The following is a 26,551-nucleotide window of genomic DNA, read 5'->3' as shown; positions in this document are numbered from 1 at the left end:
AAGCATTTTGGCCATCAGTGAATTCAACCTTTTTTCTCAATCGGAATAGGCAAGGATAATGACAGATATATTTTACAATGTTAGAAAGTACATCATTTTATTTAATTGTGTGAATAAAAGGAATCTCCTCCCCGTCGGGGAGTTGAACCCCGGTCTCCCGCGTGACAGGCGGGGATACTGACCACTATACTAACGAGGACTTATTGGCTTCAGTTAAACAGTGCTCATCTCCCTGGGGTTAAGGCATGCCCTCGATCAATTCTCAGTATTGTAATAGGCAGAATTGCTGCTTTTGGTTAGGACAAGTAATCTTTTTTCCTAAATTATTACAATACAGAAATTCCTAGCCAAAAACAATTAGTTTTATGAAGAAATTATTTCATTGAAATAAATATCTATCGATCTGTCTATCTAGCTATCTTTCTATTCATCAATATATATATTTATATATATATATATATATATATAATCAGCTCACTTTACCATTTGCAGCTTATAACTATTAGCCACCAGGGGTCACTACTAACCAAAAGCAGTCATTCTACTTGTAAATCGTGCCAATCGAGTGGAACAGCGGCCTAGGATTCACCACTGCTTCATCTCATTTTCCAACAGATTGTAGACGTAAATTGGTTTTGATGGTACGCCTGTGCATGCTGAAATATTCAGAGCATATTCTGAATTTCAGTTAACACATCAGTAAGCATTTTGGCCATCAGTGAATTCAACCTTTTTTCTCAATCGGAATAGGCAAGGATAATGACAGATATATTTTACAATGTTAGAAAGTACATCATTTTATTTAATTGTGTGAATAAAAGGAATCTCCTCCCGGTCGGGGAATTGAACCCCGGTCTCCCGCGTGACTGGCGGGGATACTGACCACTATACTAACGAGGACTTATTGGCTTCAGTTAAACAGTGCTCATCTCCCTGGGGTTAAGGCATGCCCTCGATCAATTCTCAGTATTGTAATAGGCAGAATTGCTGCTTTTGGTTAGGACAAGTAATCTTTTTTCCTAAATTATTACAATACAGAAATTCCTAGCCAAAAACAATTAGTTTTATGAAGAAATTATTTCATTGAAATAAATATCTATCGATCTGTCTATCTAGCTATCTTTCTATTCATCAATATATATATTTATATATATATATATATATATATAATCAGCTCACTTTACCATTTGCAGCTTATAACTATTAGCCACCAGGGGTCACTACTAACCAAAAGCAGTCATTCTACTTGTAAATCGTGCCAATCGAGTGGAACAGCGGCCTAGGATTCACCACTGCTTCATCTCATTTTCCAACAGATTGTAGACGTAAATTGGTTTTGATGGTACGCCTGTGCATGCTGAAATATTCAGAGCATATTCTGAATTTCAGTTAACACATCAGTAAGCATTTTGGCCATCAGTGAATTCAACCTTTTTTCTCAATCGGAATAGGCAAGGATAATGACAGATATATTTTACAATGTTAGAAAGTACATCATTTTATTTAATTGTGTGAATAAAAGGAATCTCCTCCCCGTCGGGGAATTGAACCCCGGTCTCCCGCGTGACAGGCGGGGATACTGACCACTATACTAACGAGGACTTATTGGCTTCAGTTAAACAGTGCTCATCTCCCTGGGGTTAAGGCATGCCCTCGATCAATTCTCAGTATTGTAATAGGCAGAATTGCTGCTTTTGGTTAGGACAAGTAATCTTTTTTCCTAAATTATTACAATACAGAAATTCCTAGCCAAAAACAATTAGTTTTATGAAGAAATTATTTCATTGAAATAAATATCTATCGATCTGTCTATCTAGCTATCTTTCTATTCATCAATATATATATTTATATATATATATATATATATAATCAGCTCACTTTACCATTTGCAGCTTATAACTATTAGCCACCAGGGGTCACTACTAACCAAAAGCAGTCATTCTACTTGTAAATCGTGCCAATCGAGTGGAACAGCGGCCTAGGATTCACCACTGCTTCATCTCATTTTCCAACAGATTGTAGACGTAAATTGGTTTTGATGGTACGCCTGTGCATGCTGAAATATTCAGAGCATATTCTGAATTTCAGTTAACACATCAGTAAGCATTTTGGCCATCAGTGAATTCAACCTTTTTTCTCAATCGGAATAGGCAAGGATAATGACAGATATATTTTACAATGTTAGAAAGTACATCATTTTATTTAATTGTGTGAATAAAAGGAATCTCCTCCCCGTCGGGGAATTGAACCCCGGTCTCCCGCGTGACTGGCGGGGATACTGACCACTATACTAACGAGGACTTATTGGCTTCAGTTAAACAGTGCTCATCTCCCTGGGGTTAAGGCATGCCCTCGATCAATTCTCAGTATTGTAATAGGCAGAATTGCTGCTTTTGGTTAGGACAAGTAATCTTTTTTCCTAAATTATTACAATACAGAAATTCCTAGCCAAAAACAATTAGTTTTATGAAGAAATTATTTCATTGAAATAAATATCTATCGATCTGTCTATCTAGCTATCTTTCTATTCATCAATATATATATTTATATATATATATATATATATATATAATCAGCTCACTTTACCATTTGCAGCTTATAACTATTAGCCACCAGGGGTCACTACTAACCAAAAGCAGTCATTCTACTTGTAAATCGTGCCAATCGAGTGGAACAGCGGCCTAGGATTCACCACTGCTTCATCTCATTTTCCAACAGATTGTAGACGTAAATTGGTTTTGATGGTACGCCTGTGCATGCTGAAATATTCAGAGCATATTCTGAATTTCAGTTAACACATCAGTAAGCATTTTGGCCATCAGTGAATTCAACCTTTTTTCTCAATCGGAATAGGCAAGGATAATGACAGATATATTTTACAATGTTAGAAAGTACATCATTTTATTTAATTGTGTGAATAAAAGGAATCTCCTCCCCGTCGGGGAATTGAACCCCGGTCTCCCGCGTGACAGGCGGGGATACTGACCACTATACTAACGAGGACTTATTGGCTTCAGTTAAACAGTGCTCATCTCCCTGGGGTTAAGGCATGCCCTCGATCAATTCTCAGTATTGTAATAGGCAGAATTGCTGCTTTTGGTTAGGACAAGTAATCTTTTTTCCTAAATTATTACAATACAGAAATTCCTAGCCAAAAACAATTAGTTTTATGAAGAAATTATTTCATTGAAATAAATATCTATCGATCTGTCTATCTAGCTATCTTTCTATTCATCAATATATATATTTATATATATATATATATATATAATCAGCTCACTTTTCCATTTGCAGCTTATAACTATTAGCCACCAGGGGTCACTACTAACCAAAAGCAGTCATTCTACTTGTAAATCGTGCCAATCGAGTGGAACAGCGGCCTAGGATTCACCACTGCTTCATCTCATTTTCCAACAGATTGTAGACGTAAATTGGTTTTGATGGTACGCCTGTGCATGCTGAAATATTCAGAGCATATTCTGAATTTCAGTTAACACATCAGTAAGCATTTTGGCCATCAGTGAATTCAACCTTTTTTCTCAATCGGAATAGGCAAGGATAATGACAGATATATTTTACAATGTTAGAAAGTACATCATTTTATTTAATTGTGTGAATAAAAGGAATCTCCTCCCCGTCGGGGAGTTGAACCCCGGTCTCCCGCGTGACAGGCGGGGATACTGACCACTATACTAACGAGGACTTATTGGCTTCAGTTAAACAGTGCTCATCTCCCTGGGGTTAAGGCATGCCCTCGATCAATTCTCAGTATTGTAATAGGCAGAATTGCTGCTTTTGGTTAGGACAAGTAATCTTTTTTCCTAAATTATTACAATACAGAAATTCCTAGCCAAAAACAATTAGTTTTATGAAGAAATTATTTCATTGAAATAAATATCTATCGATCTGTCTATCTAGCTATCTTTCTATTCATCAATATATATATTTATATATATATATATATATATATAATCAGCTCACTTTACCATTTGCAGCTTATAACTATTAGCCACCAGGGGTCACTACTAACCAAAAGCAGTCATTCTACTTGTAAATCGTGCCAATCGAGTGGAACAGCGGCCTAGGATTCACCACTGCTTCATCTCATTTTCCAACAGATTGTAGACGTAAATTGGTTTTGATGGTACGCCTGTGCATGCTGAAATATTCAGAGCATATTCTGAATTTCAGTTAACACATCAGTAAGCATTTTGGCCATCAGTGAATTCAACCTTTTTTCTCAATCGGAATAGGCAAGGATAATGACAGATATATTTTACAATGTTAGAAAGTACATCATTTTATTTAATTGTGTGAATAAAAGGAATCTCCTCCCCGTCGGGGAATTGAACCCCGGTCTCCCGCGTGACAGGCGGGGATACTGACCACTATACTAACGAGGACTTATTGGCTTCAGTTAAACAGTGCTCATCTCCCTGGGGTTAAGGCATGCCCTCGATCAATTCTCAGTATTGTAATAGGCAGAATTGCTGCTTTTGGTTAGGACAAGTAATCTTTTTTCCTAAATTATTACAATACAGAAATTCCTAGCCAAAAACAATTAGTTTTATGAAGAAATTATTTCATTGAAATAAATATCTATCGATCTGTCTATCTAGCTATCTTTCTATTCATCAATATATATATTTATATATATATATATATATATAATCAGCTCACTTTACCATTTGCAGCTTATAACTATTAGCCACCAGGGGTCACTACTAACCAAAAGCAGTCATTCTACTTGTAAATCGTGCCAATCGAGTGGAACAGCGGCCTAGGATTCACCACTGCTTCATCTCATTTTCCAACAGATTGTAGACGTAAATTGGTTTTGATGGTACGCCTGTGCATGCTGAAATATTCAGAGCATATTCTGAATTTCAGTTAACACATCAGTAAGCATTTTGGCCATCAGTGAATTCAACCTTTTTTCTCAATCGGAATAGGCAAGGATAATGACAGATATATTTTACAATGTTAGAAAGTACATCATTTTATTTAATTGTGTGAATAAAAGGAATCTCCTCCCCGTCGGGGAATTGAACCCCGGTCTCCCGCGTGACTGGCGGGGATACTGACCACTATACTAACGAGGACTTATTGGCTTCAGTTAAACAGTGCTCATCTCCCTGGGGTTAAGGCATGCCCTCGATCAATTCTCAGTATTGTAATAGGCAGAATTGCTGCTTTTGGTTAGGACAAGTAATCTTTTTTCCTAAATTATTACAATACAGAAATTCCTAGCCAAAAACAATTAGTTTTATGAAGAAATTATTTCATTGAAATAAATATCTATCGATCTGTCTATCTAGCTATCTTTCTATTCATCAATATATATATTTATATATATATATATATATATATATAATCAGCTCACTTTACCATTTGCAGCTTATAACTATTAGCCACCAGGGGTCACTACTAACCAAAAGCAGTCATTCTACTTGTAAATCGTGCCAATCGAGTGGAACAGCGGCCTAGGATTCACCACTGCTTCATCTCATTTTCCAACAGATTGTAGACGTAAATTGGTTTTGATGGTACGCCTGTGCATGCTGAAATATTCAGAGCATATTCTGAATTTCAGTTAACACATCAGTAAGCATTTTGGCCATCAGTGAATTCAACCTTTTTTCTCAATCGGAATAGGCAAGGATAATGACAGATATATTTTACAATGTTAGAAAGTACATCATTTTATTTAATTGTGTGAATAAAAGGAATCTCCTCCCCGTCGGGGAATTGAACCCCGGTCTCCCGCGTGACAGGCGGGGATACTGACCACTATACTAACGAGGACTTATTGGCTTCAGTTAAACAGTGCTCATCTCCCTGGGGTTAAGGCATGCCCTCGATCAATTCTCAGTATTGTAATAGGCAGAATTGCTGCTTTTGGTTAGGACAAGTAATCTTTTTTCCTAAATTATTACAATACAGAAATTCCTAGCCAAAAACAATTAGTTTTATGAAGAAATTATTTCATTGAAATAAATATCTATCGATCTGTCTATCTAGCTATCTTTCTATTCATCAATATATATATTTATATATATATATATATATATAATCAGCTCACTTTTCCATTTGCAGCTTATAACTATTAGCCACCAGGGGTCACTACTAACCAAAAGCAGTCATTCTACTTGTAAATCGTGCCAATCGAGTGGAACAGCGGCCTAGGATTCACCACTGCTTCATCTCATTTTCCAACAGATTGTAGACGTAAATTGGTTTTGATGGTACGCCTGTGCATGCTGAAATATTCAGAGCATATTCTGAATTTCAGTTAACACATCAGTAAGCATTTTGGCCATCAGTGAATTCAACCTTTTTTCTCAATCGGAATAGGCAAGGATAATGACAGATATATTTTACAATGTTAGAAAGTACATCATTTTATTTAATTGTGTGAATAAAAGGAATCTCCTCCCCGTCGGGGAGTTGAACCCCGGTCTCCCGCGTGACAGGCGGGGATACTGACCACTATACTAACGAGGACTTATTGGCTTCAGTTAAACAGTGCTCATCTCCCTGGGGTTAAGGCATGCCCTCGATCAATTCTCAGTATTGTAATAGGCAGAATTGCTGCTTTTGGTTAGGACAAGTAATCTTTTTTCCTAAATTATTACAATACAGAAATTCCTAGCCAAAAACAATTAGTTTTATGAAGAAATTATTTCATTGAAATAAATATCTATCGATCTGTCTATCTAGCTATCTTTCTATTCATCAATATATATATTTATATATATATATATATATATATAATCAGCTCACTTTACCATTTGCAGCTTATAACTATTAGCCACCAGGGGTCACTACTAACCAAAAGCAGTCATTCTACTTGTAAATCGTGCCAATCGAGTGGAACAGCGGCCTAGGATTCACCACTGCTTCATCTCATTTTCCAACAGATTGTAGACGTAAATTGGTTTTGATGGTACGCCTGTGCATGCTGAAATATTCAGAGCATATTCTGAATTTCAGTTAACACATCAGTAAGCATTTTGGCCATCAGTGAATTCAACCTTTTTTCTCAATCGGAATAGGCAAGGATAATGACAGATATATTTTACAATGTTAGAAAGTACATCATTTTATTTAATTGTGTGAATAAAAGGAATCTCCTCCCGGTCGGGGAATTGAACCCCGGTCTCCCGCGTGACTGGCGGGGATACTGACCACTATACTAACGAGGACTTATTGGCTTCAGTTAAACAGTGCTCATCTCCCTGGGGTTAAGGCATGCCCTCGATCAATTCTCAGTATTGTAATAGGCAGAATTGCTGCTTTTGGTTAGGACAAGTAATCTTTTTTCCTAAATTATTACAATACAGAAATTCCTAGCCAAAAACAATTAGTTTTATGAAGAAATTATTTCATTGAAATAAATATCTATCGATCTGTCTATCTAGCTATCTTTCTATTCATCAATATATATATTTATATATATATATATATATATATATATATATATAATCAGCTCACTTTTCCATTTGCAGCTTATAACTATTAGCCACCAGGGGTCACTACTAACCAAAAGCAGTCATTCTACTTGTAAATCGTGCCAATCGAGTGGAACAGCGGCCTAGGATTCACCACTGCTTCATCTCATTTTCCAACAGATTGTAGACGTAAATTGGTTTTGATGGTACGCCTGTGCATGCTGAAATATTCAGAGCATATTCTGAATTTCAGTTAACACATCAGTAAGCATTTTGGCCATCAGTGAATTCAACCTTTTTTCTCAATCGGAATAGGCAAGGATAATGACAGATATATTTTACAATGTTAGAAAGTACATCATTTTATTTAATTGTGTGAATAAAAGGAATCTCCTCCCCGTCGGGGAATTGAACCCCGGTCTCCCGCGTGACAGGCGGGGATACTGACCACTATACTAACGAGGACTTATTGGCTTCAGTTAAACAGTGCTCATCTCCCTGGGGTTAAGGCATGCCCTCGATCAATTCTCAGTATTGTAATAGGCAGAATTGCTGCTTTTGGTTAGGACAAGTAATCTTTTTTCCTAAATTATTACAATACAGAAATTCCTAGCCAAAAACAATTAGTTTTATGAAGAAATTATTTCATTGAAATAAATATCTATCGATCTGTCTATCTAGCTATCTTTCTATTCATCAATATATATATTTATATATATATATATATATATATAATCAGCTCACTTTACCATTTGCAGCTTATAACTATTAGCCACCAGGGGTCACTACTAACCAAAAGCAGTCATTCTACTTGTAAATCGTGCCAATCGAGTGGAACAGCGGCCTAGGATTCACCACTGCTTCATCTCATTTTCCAACAGATTGTAGACGTAAATTGGTTTTGATGGTACGCCTGTGCATGCTGAAATATTCAGAGCATATTCTGAATTTCAGTTAACACATCAGTAAGCATTTTGGCCATCAGTGAATTCAACCTTTTTTCTCAATCGGAATAGGCAAGGATAATGACAGATATATTTTACAATGTTAGAAAGTACATCATTTTATTTAATTGTGTGAATAAAAGGAATCTCCTCCCCGTCGGGGAATTGAACCCCGGTCTCCCGCGTGACAGGCGGGGATACTGACCACTATACTAACGAGGACTAATTGGCTTCAGTTAAACAGTGCTCATCTCCCTGGGGTTAAGGCATGCCCTCGATCAATTCTCAGTATTGTAATAGGCAGAATTGCTGCTTTTGGTTAGGACAAGTAATCTTTTTTCCTAAATTATTACAATACAGAAATTCCTAGCCAAAAACAATTAGTTTTATGAAGAAATTATTTCATTGAAATAAATATCTATCGATCTGTCTATCTAGCTATCTTTCTATTCATCAATATATATATTTATATATATATATATATATATATATAATCAGCTCACTTTACCATTTGCAGCTTATAACTATTAGCCACCAGGGGTCACTACTAACCAAAAGCAGTCATTCTACTTGTAAATCGTGCCAATCGAGTGGAACAGCGGCCTAGGATTCACCACTGCTTCATCTCATTTTCCAACAGATTGTAGACGTAAATTGGTTTTGATGGTACGCCTGTGCATGCTGAAATATTCAGAGCATATTCTGAATTTCAGTTAACACATCAGTAAGCATTTTGGCCATCAGTGAATTCAACCTTTTTTCTCAATCGGAATAGGCAAGGATAATGACAGATATATTTTACAATGTTAGAAAGTACATCATTTTATTTAATTGTGTGAATAAAAGGAATCTCCTCCCCGTCGGGGAATTGAACCCCGGTCTCCCGCGTGACTGGCGGGGATACTGACCACTATACTAACGAGGACTTATTGGCTTCAGTTAAACAGTGCTCATCTCCCTGGGGTTAAGGCATGCCCTCGATCAATTCTCAGTATTGTAATAGGCAGAATTGCTGCTTTTGGTTAGGACAAGTAATCTTTTTTCCTAAATTATTACAATACAGAAATTCCTAGCCAAAAACAATTAGTTTTATGAAGAAATTATTTCATTGAAATAAATATCTATCGATCTGTCTATCTAGCTATCTTTCTATTCATCAATATATATATTTATATATATATATATATATATAATCAGCTCACTTTACCATTTGCAGCTTATAACTATTAGCCACCAGGGGTCACTACTAACCAAAAGCAGTCATTCTACTTGTAAATCGTGCCAATCGAGTGGAACAGCGGCCTAGGATTCACCACTGCTTCATCTCATTTTCCAACAGATTGTAGACGTAAATTGGTTTTGATGGTACGCCTGTGCATGCTGAAATATTCAGAGCATATTCTGAATTTCAGTTAACACATCAGTAAGCATTTTGGCCATCAGTGAATTCAACCTTTTTTCTCAATCGGAATAGGCAAGGATAATGACAGATATATTTTACAATGTTAGAAAGTACATCATTTTATTTAATTGTGTGAATAAAAGGAATCTCCTCCCCGTCGGGGAATTGAACCCCGGTCTCCCGCGTGACAGGCGGGGATACTGACCACTATACTAACGAGGACTAATTGGCTTCAGTTAAACAGTGCTCATCTCCCTGGGGTTAAGGCATGCCCTCGATCAATTCTCAGTATTGTAATAGGCAGAATTGCTGCTTTTGGTTAGGACAAGTAATCTTTTTTCCTAAATTATTACAATACAGAAATTCCTAGCCAAAAACAATTAGTTTTATGAAGAAATTATTTCATTGAAATAAATATCTATCGATCTGTCTATCTAGCTATCTTTCTATTCATCAATATATATATTTATATATATATATATATATATATATAATCAGCTCACTTTACCATTTGCAGCTTATAACTATTAGCCACCAGGGGTCACTACTAACCAAAAGCAGTCATTCTACTTGTAAATCGTGCCAATCGAGTGGAACAGCGGCCTAGGATTCACCACTGCTTCATCTCATTTTCCAACAGATTGTAGACGTAAATTGGTTTTGATGGTACGCCTGTGCATGCTGAAATATTCAGAGCATATTCTGAATTTCAGTTAACACATCAGTAAGCATTTTGGCCATCAGTGAATTCAACCTTTTTTCTCAATCGGAATAGGCAAGGATAATGACAGATATATTTTACAATGTTAGAAAGTACATCATTTTATTTAATTGTGTGAATAAAAGGAATCTCCTCCCCGTCGGGGAATTGAACCCCGGTCTCCCGCGTGACTGGCGGGGATACTGACCACTATACTAACGAGGACTTATTGGCTTCAGTTAAACAGTGCTCATCTCCCTGGGGTTAAGGCATGCCCTCGATCAATTCTCAGTATTGTAATAGGCAGAATTGCTGCTTTTGGTTAGGACAAGTAATCTTTTTTCCTAAATTATTACAATACAGAAATTCCTAGCCAAAAACAATTAGTTTTATGAAGAAATTATTTCATTGAAATAAATATCTATCGATCTGTCTATCTAGCTATCTTTCTATTCATCAATATATATATTTATATATATATATATATATATAATCAGCTCACTTTACCATTTGCAGCTTATAACTATTAGCCACCAGGGGTCACTACTAACCAAAAGCAGTCATTCTACTTGTAAATCGTGCCAATCGAGTGGAACAGCGGCCTAGGATTCACCACTGCTTCATCTCATTTTCCAACAGATTGTAGACGTAAATTGGTTTTGATGGTACGCCTGTGCATGCTGAAATATTCAGAGCATATTCTGAATTTCAGTTAACACATCAGTAAGCATTTTGGCCATCAGTGAATTCAACCTTTTTTCTCAATCGGAATAGGCAAGGATAATGACAGATATATTTTACAATGTTAGAAAGTACATCATTTTATTTAATTGTGTGAATAAAAGGAATCTCCTCCCCGTCGGGGAATTGAACCCCGGTCTCCCGCGTGACTGGCGGGGATACTGACCACTATACTAACGAGGACTTATTGGCTTCAGTTAAACAGTGCTCATCTCCCTGGGGTTAAGGCATGCCCTCGATCAATTCTCAGTATTGTAATAGGCAGAATTGCTGCTTTTGGTTAGGACAAGTAATCTTTTTTCCTAAATTATTACAATACAGAAATTCCTAGCCAAAAACAATTAGTTTTATGAAGAAATTATTTCATTGAAATAAATATCTATCGATCTGTCTATCTAGCTATCTTTCTATTCATCAATATATATATTTATATATATATATATATATATATATAATCAGCTCACTTTACCATTTGCAGCTTATAACTATTAGCCACCAGGGGTCACTACTAACCAAAAGCAGTCATTCTACTTGTAAATCGTGCCAATCGAGTGGAACAGCGGCCTAGGATTCACCACTGCTTCATCTCATTTTCCAACAGATTGTAGACGTAAATTGGTTTTGATGGTACGCCTGTGCATGCTGAAATATTCAGAGCATATTCTGAATTTCAGTTAACACATCAGTAAGCATTTTGGCCATCAGTGAATTCAACCTTTTTTCTCAATCGGAATAGGCAAGGATAATGACAGATATATTTTACAATGTTAGAAAGTACATCATTTTATTTAATTGTGTGAATAAAAGGAATCTCCTCCCTGTCGGGGAATTGAACCCCGGTCTCCCGCGTGACTGGCGGGGATACTGACCACTATACTAACGAGGACTTATTGGCTTCAGTTAAACAGTGCTCATCTCCCTGGGGTTAAGGCATGCCCTCGATCAATTCTCAGTATTGTAATAGGCAGAATTGCTGCTTTTGGTTAGGACAAGTAATCTTTTTTCCTAAATTATTACAATACAGAAATTCCTAGCCAAAAACAATTAGTTTTATGAAGAAATTATTTCATTGAAATAAATATCTATCGATCTGTCTATCTAGCTATCTTTCTATTCATCAATATATATATTTATATATATATATATATATATATATAATCAGCTCACTTTACCATTTGCAGCTTATAACTATTAGCCACCAGGGGTCACTACTAACCAAAAGCAGTCATTCTACTTGTAAATCGTGCCAATCGAGTGGAACAGCGGCCTAGGATTCACCACTGCTTCATCTCATTTTCCAACAGATTGTAGACGTAAATTGGTTTTGATGGTACGCCTGTGCATGCTGAAATATTCAGAGCATATTCTGAATTTCAGTTAACACATCAGTAAGCATTTTGGCCATCAGTGAATTCAACCTTTTTTCTCAATCGGAATAGGCAAGGATAATGACAGATATATTTTACAATGTTAGAAAGTACATCATTTTATTTAATTGTGTGAATAAAAGGAATCTCCTCCCCGTCTGGGAATTGAACCCCGGTCTCCCGCGTGACAGGCGGGGATACTGACCACTATACTAACGAGGACTTATTGGCTTCAGTTAAACAGTGCTCATCTCCCTGGGGTTAAGGCATGCCCTCGATCAATTCTCAGTATTGTAATAGGCAGAATTGCTGCTTTTGGTTAGGACAAGTAATCTTTTTTCCTAAATTATTACAATACAGAAATTCCTAGCCAAAAACAATTAGTTTTATGAAGAAATTATTTCATTGAAATAAATATCTATCGATCTGTCTATCTAGCTATCTTTCTATTCATCAATATATATATTTATATATATATATATATATATATATATAATGAGCTCACTTTACCATTTGCAGCTTATAACTATTAGCCACCAGGGGTCACTACTAACCAAAAGCAGTCATTCTACTTGTAAATCGTGCCAATCGAGTGGAACAGCGGCCTAGGATTCACCACTGCTTCATCTCATTTTCCAACAGATTGTAGACGTAAATTGGTTTTGATGGTACGCCTGTGCATGCTGAAATATTCAGAGCATATTCTGAATTTCAGTTAACACATCAGTAAGCATTTTGGCCATCAGTGAATTCAACCTTTTTTCTCAATCGGAATAGGCAAGGATAATGACAGATATATTTTACAATGTTAGAAAGTACATCATTTTATTTAATTATGTGAATAAAAGGAATCTCCTCCCTGTCGGGGAATTGAACCCCGGTCTCCCGCGTGACTGGCGGGGATACTGACCACTATACTAACGAGGACTTATTGGCTTCAGTTAAACAGTGCTCATCTCCCTGGGGTTAAGGCATGCCCTCGATCAATTCTCAGTATTGTAATAGGCAGAATTGCTGCTTTTGGTTAGGACAAGTAATCTTTTTTCCTAAATTATTAGAATACAGAAATTCCTAGCCAAAAACAATTAGTTTTATGAAGAAATTATTTCATTGAAATAAATATCTATCGATCTGTCTATCTAGCTATCTTTCTATTCATCAATATATATATTTATATATATATATATATATATAATCAGCTCACTTTACCATTTGCAGCTTATAACTATTAGCCACCAGGGGTCACTACTAACCAAAAGCAGTCATTCTACTTGTAAATCGTGCCAATCGAGTGGAACAGCGGCCTAGGATTCACCACTGCTTCATCTCATTTTCCAACAGATTGTAGACGTAAATTGGTTTTGATGGTACGCCTGTGCATGCTGAAATATTCAGAGCATATTCTGAATTTCAGTTAACACATCAGTAAGCATTTTGGCCATCAGTGAATTCAACCTTTTTTCTCAATCGGAATAGGCAAGGATAATGACAGATATATTTTACAATGTTAGAAAGTACATCATTTTATTTAATTGTGTGAATAAAAGGAATCTCCTCCCCGTCGGGGAATTGAACCCCGGTCTCCCGCGTGACTGGCGGGGATACTGACCACTATACTAACGAGGACTTATTGGCTTCAGTTAAACAGTGCTCATCTCCCTGGGGTTAAGGCATGCCCTCGATCAATTCTCAGTATTGTAATAGGCAGAATTGCTGCTTTTGGTTAGGACAAGTAATCTTTTTTCCTAAATTATTACAATACAGAAATTCCTAGCCAAAAACAATTAGTTTTATGAAGAAATTATTTCATTGAAATAAATATCTATCGATCTGTCTATCTAGCTATCTTTCTATTCATCAATATATATATTTATATATATATATATATATAATCAGCTCACTTTACCATTTGCAGCTTATAACTATTAGCCACCAGGGGTCACTACTAACCAAAAGCAGTCATTCTACTTGTAAATCGTGCCAATCGAGTGGAACAGCGGCCTAGGATTCACCACTGCTTCATCTCATTTTCCAACAGATTGTAGACGTAAATTGGTTTTGATGGTACGCCTGTGCATGCTGAAATATTCAGAGCATATTCTGAATTTCAGTTAACACATCAGTAAGCATTTTGGCCATCAGTGAATTCAACCTTTTTTCTCAATCGGAATAGGCAAGGATAATGACAGATATATTTTACAATGTTAGAAAGTACATCATTTTATTTAATTGTGTGAATAAAAGGAATCTCCTCCCTGTCGGGGAATTGAACCCCGGTCTCCCGCGTGACTGGCGGGGATACTGACCACTATACTAACGAGGACTTATTGGCTTCAGTTAAACAGTGCTCATCTCCCTGGGGTTAAGGCATGCCCTCGATCAATTCTCAGTATTGTAATAGGCAGAATTGCTGCTTTTGGTTAGGACAAGTAATCTTTTTTCCTAAATTATTACAATACAGAAATTCCTAGCCAAAAACAATTAGTTTTATGAAGAAATTATTTCATTGAAATAAATATCTATCGATCTGTCTATCTAGCTATCTTTCTATTCATCAATATATATATTTATATATATATATATATATATATATAATCAGCTCACTTTACCATTTGCAGCTTATAACTATTAGCCACCAGGGGTCACTACTAACCAAAAGCAGTCATTCTACTTGTAAATCGTGCCAATCGAGTGGAACAGCGGCCTAGGATTCACCACTGCTTCATCTCATTTTCCAACAGATTGTAGACGTAAATTGGTTTTGATGGTACGCCTGTGCATGCTGAAATATTCAGAGCATATTCTGAATTTCAGTTAACACATCAGTAAGCATTTTGGCCATCAGTGAATTCAACCTTTTTTCTCAATCGGAATAGGCAAGGATAATGACAGATATATTTTACAATGTTAGAAAGTACATCATTTTATTTAATTGTGTGAATAAAAGGAATCTCCTCCCCGTCTGGGAATTGAACCCCGGTCTCCCGCGTGACAGGCGGGGATACTGACCACTATACTAACGAGGACTTATTGGCTTCAGTTAAACAGTGCTCATCTCCCTGGGGTTAAGGCATGCCCTCGATCAATTCTCAGTATTGTAATAGGCAGAATTGCTGCTTTTGGTTAGGACAAGTAATCTTTTTTCCTAAATTATTACAATACAGAAATTCCTAGCCAAAAACAATTAGTTTTATGAAGAAATTATTTCATTGAAATAAATATCTATCGATCTGTCTATCTAGCTATCTTTCTATTCATCAATATATATATTTATATATATATATATATATATATATATAATGAGCTCACTTTACCATTTGCAGCTTATAACTATTAGCCACCAGGGGTCACTACTAACCAAAAGCAGTCATTCTACTTGTAAATCGTGCCAATCGAGTGGAACAGCGGCCTAGGATTCACCACTGCTTCATCTCATTTTCCAACAGATTGTAGACGTAAATTGGTTTTGATGGTACGCCTGTGCATGCTGAAATATTCAGAGCATATTCTGAATTTCAGTTAACACATCAGTAAGCATTTTGGCCATCAGTGAATTCAACCTTTTTTCTCAATCGGAATAGGCAAGGATAATGACAGATATATTTTACAATGTTAGAAAGTACATCATTTTATTTAATTATGTGAATAAAAGGAATCTCCTCCCTGTCGGGGAATTGAACCCCGGTCTCCCGCGTGACTGGCGGGGATACTGACCACTATACTAACGAGGACTTATTGGCTTCAGTTAAACAGTGCTCATCTCCCTGGGGTTAAGGCATGCCCTCGATCAATTCTCAGTATTGTAATAGGCAGAATTGCTGCTTTTGGTTAGGACAAGTAATCTTTTTTCCTAAATTATTAGAATACAGAAATTCCTAGCCAAAAACAATTAGTTTTATGAAGAAATTATTTCATTGAAATAAATATCTATCGATCTGTCTATCTAGCTATCTTTCTATTCATCAATATATATATTTATATATATATATATATATATAATCAGCTCACTTTACCATTTGCAGCTTATAACTATTAGCCACCAGGGGTCACTACTAACCAAAAGCAGTCATTCTACTTGTAAATCGTGCCAATCGAGTGGAACAGCGGCCTAGGATTCACCACTGCTTCATCTCATTTTCCAACAGATTGTAGACGTAAATTGGTTTTGATGGTACGCCTGTGCATGCTGAAATATTCAGAGCATATTCTGAATTTCAGTTAACACATCAGTAAGCATTTTGGCCATCAGTGAATTCAACCTTTTTTCTCAATCGGAATAGGCAAGGATAATGACAGATATATTTTACAATGTTAGAAAGTACATCATTTTATTTAATTGTGTGAATAAAAGGAATCTCCTCCCCGTCGGGGAATTGAACCCCGGTCTCCCGCGTGACTGGCGGGGATACTGACCACTATACTAACGAGGACTTATTGGCTTCAGTTAAACAGTGCTCATCTCCCTGGGGTTAAGGCATGCCCTCGATCAATTCTCAGTATTGTAATAGGCAGAATTGCTGCTTTTGGTTAGGACAAGTAATCTTTTTTCCTAAATTATTACAATACAGAAATTCCTAGCCAAAAACAATTAGTTTTATGAAGAAATTATTTCATTGAAATAAATATCTATCGATCTGTCTATCTAGCTATCTTTCTATTCATCAATATATATATTTATATATATATATATATATAATCAGCTCACTTTACCATTTGCAGCTTATAACTATTAGCCACCAGGGGTCACTACTAACCAAAAGCAGTCATTCTACTTGTAAATCGTGCCAATCGAGTGGAACAGCGGCCTAGGATTCACCACTGCTTCATCTCATTTTCCAACAGATTGTAGACGTAAATTGGTTTTGATGGTACGCCTGTGCATGCTGAAATATTCAGAGCATATTCTGAATTTCAGTTAACACATCAGTAAGCATTTTGGCCATCAGTGAATTCAACCTTTTTTCTCAATCGGAATAGGCAAGGATAATGACAGATATATTTTACAATGTTAGAAAGTACATCATTTTATTTAATTGTGTGAATAAAAGGAATCTCCTCCCCGTCGGGGAATTGAACCCCGGTCTCCCGCGTGACTGGCGGGGATACTGACCACTATACTAACGAGGACTTATTGGCTTCAGTTAAACAGTGCTCATCTCCCTGGGGTTAAGGCATGCCCTCGATCAATTCTCAGTATTGTAATAGGCAGAATTGCTGCTTTTGGTTAGGACAAGTAATCTTTTTTCCTAAATTATTACAATACAGAAATTCCTAGCCAAAAACAATTAGTTTTATGAAGAAATTATTTCATTGAAATAAATATCTATCGATCTGTCTATCTAGCTATCTTTCTATTCATCAATATATATATTTATATATATATTTGCAGCTTATAACTATTAGCCACCAGGGGTCACTACTAACCAAAAGCAGTCATTCTACTTGTAAATCGTGCCAATCGAGTGGAACAGCGGCCTAGGATTCACCACTGCTTCATCTCATTTTCCAACAGATTGTAGACGTAAATTGGTTTTGATGGTACGCCTGTGCATGCTGAAATATTCAGAGCATATTCAGAATTTCAGTTAACACATCAGTAAGCATTTTGGCCATCAGTGAATTCAACCTTTTTTCTCAATCGGAATAGGCAAGGATAATGACAGATATATTTTACAATGTTAGAAAGTACATCATTTTATTTAATTGTGTGAATAAAAGGAATCTCCTCCCCGTCGGGGAATTGAACCCCGGTCTCCCGCGTGACAGGCGGGGATACTGACCACTATACTAACGAGGACTTATTGGCTTCAGTTAAACAGTGCTCATCTCCCTGGGGTTAAGGCATGCCCTCGATCAATTCTCAGTATTGTAATAGGCAGAATTGCTGCTTTTGGTTAGGACAAGTAATCTTTTTTCCTAAATTATTACAATACAGAAATTCCTAGCCAAAAACAATTAGTTTTATGAAGAAATTATTTCATTGAAATAAATATCTATCGATCTGTCTATCTAGCTATCTTTCTATTCATCAATATATATATTTATATATATATATATATATATATATATATAATGAGCTCACTTTACCATTTGCAGCTTATAACTATTAGCCACCAGGGGTCACTACTAACCAAAAGCAGTCATTCTACTTGTAAATCGTGCCAATCGAGTGGAACAGCGGCCTAGGATTCACCACTGCTTCATCTCATTTTCTAACAGATTGTAGACGTAAATTGGTTTTGATGGTACGCCTGTGCATGCTGAAATATTCAGAGCATATTCTGAATTTCAGTTAACACATCAGTAAGCATTTTGGACATCAGTGAATTCAACCTTTTTTCTCAATCGGAATAGGCAAGGATAATGACAGATATATTTTACAATGTTAGAAAGGACATCATTTTATTTAATTGTGTGAATAAAAGGAATCTCCTCCCCGTCGGGGAATTGAACCCTGGTCTCCCGCGTGACAGGCGGGGATACTGACCACTATACTAACGAGGACTTATTGGCTTCAGTTAAACAGTGCTCACCTCCCTGGGGTTAAGGCATGCCCTCGATCAATTCTCAGTATTGTAATAGGCAGAATTGCTGCTTTTGGTTAGGACAAGTAATCTTTTTTCCTAAATTATTACAATACAGAAATTCCTAGCCAAAAACAATTAGTTTTATGAAGAAATTATTTCATTGAAATAAATATCTATCGATCTGTCTATCTAGCTATCTTTCTATTCATCAATATATATATTTATATATATATATATATATATATATATATATAATGAGCTCACTTTACCATTTGCAGCTTATAACTATTAGCCACCAGGGGTCACTACTAACCAAAAGCAGTCATTCTACTTGTAAATCGTGCCAATCGAGTGGAACAGCGGCCTAGGATTCACCACTGCTTCATCTCATTTTCTAACAGATTGTAGACGTAAATTGGTTTTGATGGTACGCCTGTGCATGCTGAAATATTCAGAGCATTTCTGAATTTCAGTTAACACATCAGTAAGCATTTTGGCCATCAGTGAATTCAACCTTTTTTCTCAATCGGAATAGGCAAGGATAATGACAGATATATTTTACAATGTTAGAAAGGACATCATTTTATTTAATTGTGTGAATAAAAGGAATATCCTCCCCGTCGGGGAATTGAACCCCGGTCTCCCGCGTGACAGGCGGGGATACTGACCACTATACTAACGAGGACTTATTGGCTTCAGTTAAACAGTGCTCATCTCCCTGGGGTTAAGGCATGCCCTCGATCAATTCTCAGTATTGTAATAGGCAGAATTGCTGCTTTTGGTTAGGACAAGTAATCTTTTTTCCTAAATTATTACAATACAGAAATTCCTAGCCAAAAACAATTAGTTTTATGAAGAAATTATTTCATTGAAATAAATATCTATCGATCTGTCTATCTAGCTATCTTTCTATTCATCAATATATATATTTATATATATATATATATATATATATAATCAGCTCACTTTACCATTTGCAGCTTATAACTATTAGCCACCAGGGGTCACTACTAACCAAAAGCAGTCATTCTACTTGTAAATCGTGCCAATCGAGTGGAACAGCGGCCTAGGATTCACCACTGCTTCATCTCATTTTCCAACAGATTGTAGACGTAAATTGGTTTTGATGGTACGCCTGTGCATGCTGAAATATTCAGAGCATATTCTGAATTTCAGTTAACACATCAGTAAGCATTTTGGCCATCAGTGAATTCAACCTTTTTTCTCAATCGGAATAGGCAAGGATAATGACAGATATATTTTACAATGTTAGAAAGTACATCATTTTATTTAATTGTGTGAATAAAAGGAATCTCCTCCCCGTCGGGGAATTGAACCCCGGTCTCCCGCGTGACAGGCGGGGATACTGACCACTATACTAACAAGGACTTATTGGCTTCAGTTAAACAGTGCTCATCTCCCTGGGGTTAAGGCATGCCCTCGATCAATTCTCAGTATTGTAATAGGCAGAATTGCTGCTTTTGGTTAGGACAAGTAATCTTTTTTCCTAAATTATTACAATACAGAAATTCCTAGCCAAAAACAATTAGTTTTATGAAGAAATTATTTCATTGAAATAAATATCTATCGATCTGTCTATCTAGCTATCTTTCTATTCATCAATATATATATTTATATATATATATATATATATATATATATAATGAGCTCACTTTACCATTTGCAGCTTATAACTATTAGCCACCAGGGGTCACTACTAACCAAAAGCAGTCATTCTACTTGTAAATCGTGCCAATCGAGTGGAACAGCGGCCTAGGATTCACCACTGCTTCATCTCATTTTCCAACAGATTGTAGACGTAAATTGGTTTTGATGGTACGCCTGTGCATGCTGAAATATTCAGAGCATATTCTGAATTTCAGTTAACACATCAGTAAGCATTTTGGCCATCAGTGAATTCAACCTTTTTTCTCAATCGGAATAGGCAAGGATAATGACAGATATATTTTACAATGTTAGAAAGTACATCATTTTATTTAATTGTGTGAATAAAAGTAATCTCCTCCCCGTCGGGGAATTGAACCCCGGTCTCCCGCGTGACAGGCGGGGATACTGACCACTATACTAACGAGGACTTATTGGCTTCAGTTAAACAGTGCTCATCTCCCTGGGGTTAAGGCATGCCCTCGATCAATTCTCAGTATTGTAATAGGCAGAATTGCTGCTTTTGGTTAGGACAAGTAATCTTTTTTCCTAAATTATTACAATACAGAAATTCCTAGCCAAAAACAATTAGTTTTATGAAGAAATTATTTCATTGAAATAAATATCTATCGATCTGTCTATCTAGCTATCTTTCTATTCATCAATATATATATTTATATATATATATATATATATATATATATATAATGAGCTCACTTTACCATTTGCAGCTTATAACTATTAGCCACCAGGGGTCACTACTAACCAAAAGCAGTCATTATACTTGTAAATCGTGCCAATCGAGTGGAACAGCGGCCTAGGATTCACCACTGCTTCATCTCATTTTCTAACAGATTGTAGACGTAAATTGGTTTTGATGGTACGCCTGTGCATGCTGAAATATTCAGAGCATATTCTGAATTTCAGTTAACACATCAGTAAGCATTTTGGCCATCAGTGAATTCAACCTTTTTTCTCAATCGGAATAGGCAAGGATAATGACAGATATATTTTACAATGTTAGAAAGGACATCATTTTATTTAATTGTGTGAATAAAAGGAATCTCCTCCCCGTCGGGGAATTGAACCCTGGTCTCCCGCGTGACAGGCGGGGATACTGACCACTATACTAACGAGGACTTATTGGCTTCAGTTAAACAGTGCTCACCTCCCTGGGGTTAAGGCATGCCCTCGATCAATTCTCAGTATTGTAATAGGCAGAATTGCTGCTTTTGGTTAGGACAAGTAATCTTTTTTCCTAAATTATTACAATACAGAAATTCCTAGCCAAAAACAATTAGTTTTATGAAGAAATTATTTCATTGAAATAAATATCTATCGATCTGTCTATCTAGCTATCTTTCTATTCATCAATATATATATTTATATATATATATATATATATATATATAATGAGCTCACTTTACCATTTGCAGCTTATAACTATTAGCCACCAGGGGTCACTACTAACCAAAAGCAGTCATTCTACTTGTAAATCGTGCCAATCGAGTGGAACAGCGGCCTAGGATTCACCACTGCTTCATCTCATTTTCTAACACATTGTAGACGTAAATTGGTTTTGATGGGACGCCTGTGCATGCTGAAATATTCAGAGCATATTCTGAATTTCAGTTAACACATCAGTAAGCATTTTGGCCATCAGTGAATTCAACCTTTTTTCTCAATCGGAATAGGCAAGGATAATGACAGATATATTTTACAATGTTAGAAAGTACATCATTTTATTTAATTGTGTGAATAAAAGGAATCGCCTCCCCGTCGGGGAATTGAACCCCGGTCTCCCGCGTGACAGGCGGGGATACTGACCACTATACTAACGAGGACTTATTGGCTTCAGTTAAACAGTGCTCATCTCCCTGGGGTTAAGGCATGCCCTCGATCAATTCTCAGTATTGTAATAGGCAGAATTGCTGCTTTTGGTTAGGACAAGTAATCTTTTTTCCTAAATTATTACAATACAGAAATTCCTAGCCAAAAACAATTAGTTTTATGAAGAAATTATTTCATTGAAATAAATATCTATCGATCTGTCTATCTAGCTATCTTTCTATTCATCAATATATATATTTATATATATATATATATATATATATATATATATATAATGAGCTCACTTTACCATTTGCAGCTTATAACTATTAGCCACCAGGGGTCACTACTAACCAAAAGCAGTCATTCTACTTGTAAATCGTGCCAATCGAGTGGAACAGCGGCCTAGGATTCACCACTGCTTCATCTCATTTTCTAACACATTGTAGACGTAAATTGGTTTTGATGGTACGCCTGTGCATGCTGAAATATTCAGAGCATATTCTGAATTTCAGTTAACACATCAGTAAGCATTTTGGCCATCAGTGAATTCAACCTTTTTTCTCAATCGGAATAGGCAAGGATAATGACAGATATATTTTACAATGTTAGAAAGTACATCATTTTATTTAATTGTGTGAATAAAAGTAATCTCCTCCCCGTCGGGGAATTGAACCCCGGTCTCCCGCGTGACAGGCGGGGATACTGACCACTATACTAACGAGGACTTATTGGCTTCAGTTAAACAGTGCTCATCTCCCTGGGGTTAAGGCATGCCCTCGATCAATTCTCAGTATTGTAATAGGCAGAATTGCTGCTTTTGGTTAGGACAAGTAATCTTTTTTCCTAAATTATTACAATACAGAAATTCCTAGCCAAAAACAATTAGTTTTATGAAGAAATTATTTCATTGAAATAAATATCTATCGATCTGTCTATCTAGCTATCTTTCTATTCATCAATATATATATTTATATATATATATATATATATAATCAGCTCACTTTACCATTTGCAGCTTATAACTATTAGCCACCAGGGGTCACTACTAACCAAAAGCAGTCATTATACTTGTAAATCGTGCCAATCGAGTGGAACAGCGGCCTAGGATTCACCACTGCTTCATCTCATTTTCCAACAGATTGTAGACGTAAATTGGTTTTGATGGTACGCCTGTGCATGCTGAAATATTCAGAGCATATTCTGAATTTCAGTTAACACATCAGTAAGCATTTTGGCCATCAGTGAATTCAACCTTTTTTCTCAATCGGAATAGGCAAGGATAATGACAGATATATTTTACAATGTTAGAAAGGACATCATTTTATTTAATTGTGTGAATAAAAGGAATCTCCTCCCCGTCGGGGAATTGAACCCCGGTCTCCCGCGTGACAGGCGGGGATACTGACCACTATACTAACGAGGACTTATTGGCTTCAGTTAAACAGTGCTCACCTCCCTGGGGTTAAGGCATGCCCTCGATCAATTCTCAGTATTGTAATAGGCAGAATTGCTGCTTTTGGTTAGGACAAGTAATCTTTTTTCCTAAATTATTACAATACAGAAATTCCTAGCCAAAAACAATTAGTTTTATGAAGAAATTATTTCATTGAAATAAATATCTATCGATCTGTCTATCTAGCTATCTTTCTATTCATCAATATATATATTTATATATATATATATATATATATATATATATATATAATGAGCTCACTTTACCATTTGCAGCTTATAACTATTAGCCACCAGGGGTCACTACTAACCAAAAGCAGTCATTCTACTTGTAAATCGTGCCAATCGAGTGGAACAGCGGCCTAGGATTCACCACTGCTTCATCTCATTTTCCAACAGATTGTAGACGTAAATTGGTTTTGATGGTACGCCTGTGCATGCTGAAATATTCAGAGCATATTCTGAATTTCAGTTAACACATCAGTAAGCATTTTGGCCATCAGTGAATTCAACCTTTTTTCTCAATCGGAATAGGCAAGGATAATGACAGATATATTTTACAATGTTAGAAAGTACATCATTTTATTTAATTGTGTGAATAAAAGTAATCTCCTCCCCGTCGGGGAATTGAACCCCGGTCTCCCGCGTGACAGGCGGGGATACTGACCACTATACTAACGAGGACTTATTGGCTTCAGTTAAACAGTGCTCATCTCCCTGGGGTTAAGGCATGCCCTCGATCAATTCTCAGTATTGTAATAGGCAGAATTGCTGCTTTTGGTTAGGACAAGTAATCTTTTTTCCTAAATTATTACAATACAGAAATTCCTAGCCAAAAACAATTAGTTTTATGAAGAAATTATTTCATTGAAATAAATATCTATCGATCTGTCTATCTAGCTATCTTTCTATTCATCAATATATATATTTATATATATATATATATATATATATATATATAATGAGCTCACTTTACCATTTGCAGCTTATAACTATTAGCCACCAGGGGTCACTACTAACCAAAAGCAGTCATTATACTTGTAAATCGTGCCAATCGAGTGGAACAGCGGCCTAGGATTCACCACTGCTTCATCTCATTTTCTAACAGATTGTAGACGTAAATTGGTTTTGATGGTACGCCTGTGCATGCTGAAATATTCAGAGCATATTCTGAATTTCAGTTAACACATCAGTAAGCATTTTGGCCATCAGTGAATTCAACCTTTTTTCTCAATCGGAATAGGCAAGGATAATGACAGATATATTTTACAATGTTAGAAAGGACATCATTTTATTTAATTGTGTGAATAAAAGGAATCTCCTCCCCGTCGGGGAATTGAACCCTGGTCTCCCGCGTGACAGGCGGGGATACTGACCACTATACTAACGAGGACTTATTGGCTTCAGTTAAACAGTGCTCACCTCCCTGGGGTTAAGGCATGCCCTCGATCAATTCTCAGTATTGTAATAGGCAGAATTGCTGCTTTTGGTTAGGACAAGTAATCTTTTTTCCTAAATTATTACAATACAGAAATTCCTAGCCAAAAACAATTAGTTTTATGAAGAAATTATTTCATTGAAATAAATATCTATCGATCTGTCTATCTAGCTATCTTTCTATTCATCAATATATATATTTATATATATATATATATATATATATATAATGAGCTCACTTTACCATTTGCAGCTTATAACTATTAGCCACCAGGGGTCACTACTAACCAAAAGCAGTCATTCTACTTGTAAATCGTGCCAATCGAGTGGAACAGCGGCCTAGGATTCACCACTGCTTCATCTCATTTTCTAACACATTGTAGACGTAAATTGGTTTTGATGGGACGCCTGTGCATGCTGAAATATTCAGAGCATATTCTGAATTTCAGTTAACACATCAGTAAGCATTTTGGCCATCAGTGAATTCAACCTTTTTTCTCAATCGGAATAGGCAAGGATAATGACAGATATATTTTACAATGTTAGAAAGTACATCATTTTATTTAATTGTGTGAATAAAAGGAATCGCCTCCCCGTCGGGGAATTGAACCCCGGTCTCCCGCGTGACAGGCGGGGATACTGACCACTATACTAACGAGGACTTATTGGCTTCAGTTAAACAGTGCTCATCTCCCTGGGGTTAAGGCATGCCCTCGATCAATTCTCAGTATTGTAATAGGCAGAATTGCTGCTTTTGGTTAGGACAAGTAATCTTTTTTCCTAAATTATTACAATACAGAAATTCCTAGCCAAAAACAATTAGTTTTATGAAGAAATTATTTCATTGAAATAAATATCTATCGATCTGTCTATCTAGCTATCTTTCTATTCATCAATATATATATTTATATATATATATATATATATATATATATATATATAATGAGCTCACTTTACCATTTGCAGCTTATAACTATTAGCCACCAGGGGTCACTACTAACCAAAAGCAGTCATTCTACTTGTAAATCGTGC

Source organism: Lissotriton vulgaris, unplaced genomic scaffold (assembly GCF_964263255.1).
Source record: "Lissotriton vulgaris unplaced genomic scaffold, aLisVul1.2 SCAFFOLD_514, whole genome shotgun sequence".
NCBI lineage: Eukaryota > Metazoa > Chordata > Amphibia > Caudata > Salamandridae > Lissotriton > Lissotriton vulgaris.
Note: the sequence above shows the minus strand (reverse complement) of the source record.